The sequence below is a fragment of the Zea mays genome, chromosome 3, assembly GCF_902167145.1.
Source record: "Zea mays cultivar B73 chromosome 3, Zm-B73-REFERENCE-NAM-5.0, whole genome shotgun sequence".
NCBI lineage: Eukaryota > Viridiplantae > Streptophyta > Magnoliopsida > Poales > Poaceae > Zea > Zea mays.
In genome coordinates this window covers 94,646,650-94,654,065 of record NC_050098.1, presented here as the reverse complement: position 1 = coordinate 94,654,065, position 7,416 = coordinate 94,646,650, and the positions used below count along the sequence as shown (strand labels likewise).

At 44.6% G+C, this 7,416-nt stretch overlaps 1 long non-coding RNA gene across 1 annotated transcript; it reads right to left on the bottom strand.

Annotated features, from left to right (window-relative positions):
* Positions 1-380: 380 nt before the first annotated feature.
* Positions 381-2,257, bottom strand: LOC103650404 (uncharacterized). Its single transcript, XR_002268030.2, has 2 exons — positions 2,004-2,257; positions 381-1,935 (listed from the first exon to the last, which is right to left on the bottom strand). It is a non-coding gene; the product is annotated as an uncharacterized lncRNA (long non-coding RNA).
* Positions 2,258-7,416: the final 5,159 nt, after the last annotated feature.

The following is a 7,416-nucleotide window of genomic DNA, read 5'->3' as shown; positions in this document are numbered from 1 at the left end:
CTTGAATGATGTTGCCAAGATCAACATCATCCTTCTAATGTATTTTCCCTTAAATACTATATTGGTTACTGATCCAACTATTCTCAAATGTCTTGATCATATATAGCAAAACAATCTAAATCAGAGAACATGCCAACCTAAGCAGTCATCCACCTCAACAAGATGATACCATAAAAAGCGGCACAACATCTAACCTAGATAAAAACATAAGTATCAATTTATTTCAAAAATGCAATGGCGATATGTCAAGGAGTTGAGAAAAACTTAATTGCGTCGACGAAAACCATTGGCAAAAGCAAAAGATTGAAATCAACAAATGAGAAGCCAAATATGAATGGTATGGACCTTTAGATTGACTTTAAAAAATTCATGAGACAGATAAAGAACAAAGACTATATTTTATGAGAACAGCTTGAATGAAGCCAAGTCAAATTCATGTGCACATTTGCTCAACCGACATAGTACTTCATCCTCAATCTGCTCGGCTAGGAAGAACATAGTATTGGGGTGGCCAATGCCAGTGATCCTCATCTACGGCAAGCCGCCTTCTCTACTTTCTAGCAAGCAGAGCAAGCCTAGCTTAATTTTGCCCACCATTGAGTGCATGATGGTCATTGTGGAGAAGGCAAGTGCCACCTTTTGGAATGCTCCTTGACTTCCTTGAGAAGCTCACCTGCTTCATTCAGATTGTTTGCCTCCACCTCCTACGCACAAGAGAGCAGTAATGCATGCGTGCGTGCATAGCGCATCGCATGCTGTCGCTCTTGTTTTTCTTCTCCACACCATTGTTGGTCATGGCAATACACAATTATAACTTCTGGTAATAATTTAACTCTAGTTTTTGTTTACAGACAAGCATTCTTATACCATAAATATCATATATCATATGAAATAAACAAAATATATGTACAACAGATGTCCCCAATGAACAAAGGCAAATGAAACTTTACCTCAAACATAGGAGGAAAATAAAAATAATAAGTCATTTTAAAAAGCCTTGAAAAATGTGATCTGGCCTTGCAAAAAAAGGTATAAACACCCATATAGTCTTTAACTCTCTGTTCAAATTTGTCGAGGGCAGAGATAGTGCTCATCAAGCCATCTTTCATCTTATCTCGACATGATACTGAAATTGATCAATGCCAACATTTACTAAATTCATATATTTTGAAACAATATCATAGAAAAACAAGGTTCATAGAAAAAATAGATCATTTAAGTATAGAGAGAACAATAGAAACTTAAAAAACATTATAGCCACACAAATCAAATGAGGTATTGTAACACTATATTCTGAAACTGGATTTAAGGATGCAAGTGGGAACCCAATAGTTTTTGGAGTTCAACTAATTAATTATGTGTTTAGTTTATTAATCCACATGCCATTCTTGTTGTACGCCTGTGTGCGGTGCCACAGGCTCCTGGCATGCGCGTTCGCCGGTCGCGCCAGCGCCAGCACGTGTGTTGCGTCGCATCGCTCACCTTCACGTCAGCCTCGCGCCAGGCGAGCCAGCACTACGTGCGGTTGCTATGCAGCACCAGCCGCTCCCTCGTCCTGCTCAGGGTGAGACGTTTCACGCAGATCTAATATCTAGGATATACAAGGGTCAGCTCAAATTCTCAAGACCATGTACGCCAAGGAGAGGTCGTAGGATCATAGTTTGGGTAAGATAGGTAGAAGATCGACGGGAATAGATAGGCGGGCACGATGGACATGATACGAAGGGAGGAAAGGGGCATCTTGCAGTTACTTGTGGTGGTGGGGTGGCTGCCGATGACAGCGATGGAGGCCGAGGCGCGGAACGAGAAGGACGACGCCGACCGCAGGTTAGAACCACGCGTGTAGGACCCGACGGCTAGAGGCGGCGGCATGAGCTTCTCCGTGTGCACCGACGGGCCCCGCTGGATCGTGACATGCTGCTGTGTCCACTCGTTCTGCACCTTTGTCAGTTAGTTGGATAAGATATGAAGAAGGTCGATGGATAGATAGTATAGATATATACCTGATCGGAGAGAAGGATGCATGGGTGCGCTCCTCTTGCTGAGGAAGCGGAAGAGAAGGGCGAGGAGGGAGATGGACGGACTGAGCGAGAAATTTGGTGACGGGTGCGCGGGGGTTAGTTGACACCCGACCGGAGAGAAGGATGCATTGGTGCGCTCCTCTTGCGGACGAAGCGAGAGAGGAGGATGAGCCGATGATGAGGGAGGACAGATTGAGCGAGAAATTTGGCGACAGGGGCGTGAGGTGTTAGTTGACGGGTCGATCGACGGGCGGCATAGGATGCACATGGGGGCAGGACTGCGGGTTGATTCCAGAAAATTGAGGGAGATTTATGTAAAAATATGACGTAGGACTACCGTTGAAACTGGTGTTTTAAGTATAGTAGAGATACATTTACATCTTTAAACTTATCATTCTGCTTTATAAACTTTAAAATTATGTTTCTTAAATTCTTATTTCTTGTTCAGTTATATCTTAGGTCTAAACATATTCTGATCTCATCATACAGCTTAGAACTAGCATGGCATATAGACCCCACATATTAGTTATATATATATATATATATATATATATATATATATATATATATATATATATATATATATATATATATATATATATATATATATATATATATATTCTCAGTTCTCTCTCACCTTCCCACTTCTCGCTCATCACCGTCGCTTGCGCACCTGTTTACCTGCGTTGCTCATCCAGTCAGCGGCGTCAATGACATAGATTTGCAACGTATGGAGCTAGGGTGGATCTACGTGTCCATCACGGAGGACATCCAAACTGGGTTCAAGATGCAGTGGCGCAGGTCAGCGCCAATCAATCTATCGGACCGTCTCAACTAGGTGCTCCGGTAGACGCTGCGTCCATCGAGATTTTCTTCAACCAACACAGCCCCTTGTTGTACAGCTACGAGAATGGCGACCTCAAGTGGATGGAGCGCTTCAGGCTTCACCTACATTACGACTGTCCGTAGCGATTTTTTCTAAATTTTCCCCCTATATGCTACTGTGCAGCCACGTCAACAAGATTTTCTCCTCTAAATTCACTCTTCCCACAATTGTTCCCCTATAAATTCCCCTATACATTTATCTACACATAAAATATACATATCAATCCAACTACCATAGCTACCTTCTTTTTTTTCATTTTTTTTAAACGTACCGCAGGTTCAAATGTTGAGTTTCAATTTTTTAAGTATAAGTTTAATGTCCATTAATAAGTGTGCAGACCATAATGGCTACAATTAAGTTTAAATTCATTTCGAAATTTATTAATTGCTTACTTAAGTATTTTGCGTCCTCCAAATTTGTCTTAAATATTAAGTACGTTGATATGTTTCGTAATTTACCTTTACAAAATATGTTGGAACTTATGTTAAGGCAACCCGAATGTTAACCATGTACGTGCCAGGATCAGAAACTCACGTACACATTGATTACATAGTTGGACATCATCACATATTGCTCAAAATAAATGACGGAAATAGTATTTTATTATATCAAGATGTCCAAGACATCCACAAAGTCATTAACTTTAACATAGTCATTAACATAATCAAAGTGCGAAATACAAAACATAGAGGATAAGGCTTTCACGGGCAGCTGACTGAGGGTTTGCCACTAAACACGACTAGAACTTATCATAGTCCTAAAACTCCTCAAAGTCCTCCATGTTGCATTCATCTCCTCCTGAGCACTGATTGCAATGGGGATAACCTGGGGTTGGGGTTAAAGCAAGGGTGAGTACACATCAACGTACTCAGCAAATGTCCCGTTTGGCTAAATTGGACTAGCTGTATGTGGGGTTGAGGTTAAAGCAGTTGCTTTTAGTTGGTCAAATATTTATTACTAGTGGGAAAGCTAAGTTTTAGTAATAAACCCAGTTATCACCCAAAAATACTCCCTCCAAGAGGAAATACCAGAAACCAGAGTTATAATCATCACCATTTACCATTGTCATAAAAGTATCTAAAGTTACTCTAATCCAAGAGGATCCCAAGGCTGCTCTTAACCGTGAGCACGGCTGATATACCAGTTTCTAACACTATGAAGAGGTTGCACACTTTACTCACGAGTCCTGATCCCTATTTGCCTCGAATCGATCAAACCCTCGAACACTACCAAGGTGAGTAGGCAAGATTTCACTACGTGGCCTTTACAAAGATTCCCCTGGTGTGAAGTTGCTCGTTAGGTTTCGTCAGTCGTACAAACATAGTACTCCTCCCTAAGGTGGGTGACTAACAAAAAATCGAATGAACCTCGGCACCTACCCTTAGCAGAGCAAGCACTATGCCCCGACCCCCATTGACGGCCCTCTGACAAAGCCAACTACACCCCAAGTTCATCTAATTAATCAGCTAAGGGCGTCCCGTTCCACCTTCATGGTTGTACTGTTATCTCGAGTGGTCTCTGAAAGGATCACGATGCCCAAGAGGGGGGGTGAATTGGGCTTTTCTAAAAATCAACACTAATTAAAAGCTAAGCAAGAGCTAAGCAAGAGCCCAACTTCACCCCAACAACTAGCACTAAGATAATAATACTAGAAATACAATAATGCTAAGACAATACTTCAAATACTTGCTAAACAAATACACAATGTAAAGTGCTTGAATTAAGTGTGTAATGTAAAGCAAGGTTTAGAAGACTCCTCCAATTTTTCCCGAGGTATCGAAGAGTCGGCACTCTCCACTAGTCCTCGTTGGAGCACCCGCGCAAGGGTATCGCCCCCCTTGGTCCTCGCAAGAACCAAGTGCTCACTACGAGATGATCCTTTGCCACTCCGGCGTGGTGGATCCCTCGAGACCGCTTACAAACTTGAGTCGGGTCACCAACAAGATCTTCACGGTGATCACCGAGCTCCCAACGCCACCAAGCCGTCTAGGTGATGCCGATCACCAAGAGTAACAAGCCGTAGACTTTCGCTTGACCAAGAGAAGCTTAATGCAAGTGGTGTGTGCTCTAGGTGGCTCTCGCTAGCGCTAATGAGGAACAAACGCGGATTAAGATTCTCTAATCTCCTCACTAGGCTTTTGGTGCTTGCAATGCTCTAGCAATGTGCTGGAATAAATGTGGAGTGCAAGACATTGAATATGGTGGGTGGAAGGGGTATAAATAGCCCTCACCCACCAACTAGCCGTTACAGGCATCTCACTGCGCAATGGCGCACCGGACAGTCCGGTGCGCCACCGGTGCGCCAACGGCCGTTTCCAACGGCTAGTTCTGACAGTTAGCCGTTGGACTCATGGCACACCGGACAGTCTGGTGCACTGTCCGGTGCACTGTCCGATGCGCCACTAAAATTCCTTTCTGAAACAGGTACTCTCGGGTTTCTGCGAAGGGAAGGCCTCTTCCCCGGGCCAGCCTGGCCCCACCTGGCAGAGGGTGCACCGGACAGTCCAGAGCACACTGGACAGTCCGGTGCCCCAGGGCCAGAAACCCTAACTCTTGTTTTTCAGCTGTTTTTCAAATCGGTTTTCGTTCTAACTTGTGGGTGAGTTCTAGAGTGACACCTAGCACTGTATGTGAGTGTGATTGTGCACCAACACTACACTAGAACTCTCTTGGTCAAACTACTCATCGACAACCCCTCTTTATAGTACGGCTAAAAGAGAATAAAAGACCTAACTAAATCACGAGTGTCCACATCTCCTTGACACTCGGACTCCGTAGTCCTTCACCTTTTGTTTCGTCGTTTTAGCCGTCGCTTCGAGTTCTTATCTCTGGGATTGTTTTCACCGTTGTAGTACTTCTACCTGTAATGCGACCTAACTTACCATTTGTCTCTGCAAAACATACGTTAGTCACATATAATATTACGTTGTCATTAATCACTAAAACCAACCAGGGGCCTAGATGCTTTCAATCTCCCCCTTTTTGGTGATTGATGACAACCCTACAAGTTTTGTGAGAGTAGTTTGTTTTGAAGTTTCTGTCAATAGAAAGGATAGTTAGTTATACTCAGTAATCTTTGACAGAAAGAACGTGTACCATAATAATAAGAGTGAGCGCATACACATCATAAGATTCTTGTTCATATAAAAGTGAAGTTAAACCAATGAATCAAGAACTAGAAGACTGGTGATAAAATATAAGGTGAAAACATAATACACATAGTCAATCATAAGCAACGAGAGTATATATCGAGTTTGTGAGCCAAAAACATCAAGCTAGTACAGAGAGTAGCAAGCACATATATTACATCAAAATGACTCTCTACTAACTCTCTAACTCCCCCTAGCTCTCACAACTCATATCTCTCCCCCTTTGGCGTCAAACACCAAAAGGGCACTCGAACCTAAACATCTGAAGCGGGAGGAGGCGGTGGGGGCGCATCCGGTCGCGGTCGAGGCAGCAGAGCGAACGCCAGCGGGGGGTCAGAGTCAGTCTCGGATCCAGGATCTGCGGTAGAAGCTGGAGCTAGTACTGACTCGGACTGAGGTCGCGCTGCAGGAGCTGACGGAATAGAAGTGGTCACAGATACTGCCACAACAGTAGTGGTAACAGCAGATGCTGGTGGCACTGGCGGCTGAGGGCAGACAGAGCTGAGAACCGGTGACGTAAAAGCCAAAGTGACCGGCTGGAGCGGAGAAGGACCAACAGAAGGAATAGGGGGTCCGGTCTGAATCGCTGGCACAACTGGAGCCTGAAGCGGAGGAGGTGGAGCAGACTGAACTGGGGGAACTGAGACACCAGAATGTTGTAGCATAAGAGCCATGAATGCCCTGCTCTTAGCCCGATCCTGAAGTAGCTGCTGCTGAAGTGAATCCTGTCTGTCCTGTATGGTCTGAAACATCGTGAGCATCCTCTCGGACAACCAGGTCTGCTCGGCTGCCAGGTGAGCCTGCTGCTGAGTGAGAGACTGGAGAATCGAAGCAATAGCAGGGTCAATAGCCAGAGGAGCAGCAGGAGTAGCACTAGAACTCCCAGCCTCATGATCATGTGAGCGTGGAGGCATAGGAGGCGGAGGAGGAACCCCAAAATCATCATCATCATCATCATCAACTGTTGTATACTGAGTGTCGAACTGACGAAGAGCTGCATCCTCGGTCTGAGAGTCAAATACAGGAGCAGAAGCTGGCACAGGAGCCTCAGGCGCAAGACGGTAGGATCCAAAAACAAGGCGTGAGGCCTCAAGCGTGCCCTGAAACTGTGGAGGCTGAATCAGCTGCGCAAAGATGTGGCACAAGTAGTGAGCATATGGCAAATGTCGACGAGCACGAATGCCATCCAAAATGGTGTCCTCGATCTCACAAATAAAGAAATCCACGACGTCAAACTCAGAGTGGGAGACCAGGGCACCAAGGAGCCAGAGCTGAATATGTGTGGTAGCCTCCCTGTATCCCATCCTCGGCAGAAGAGTCTGTCTGATAAGCTCAAATAAGCACTTGGCTGCTGTAGTAA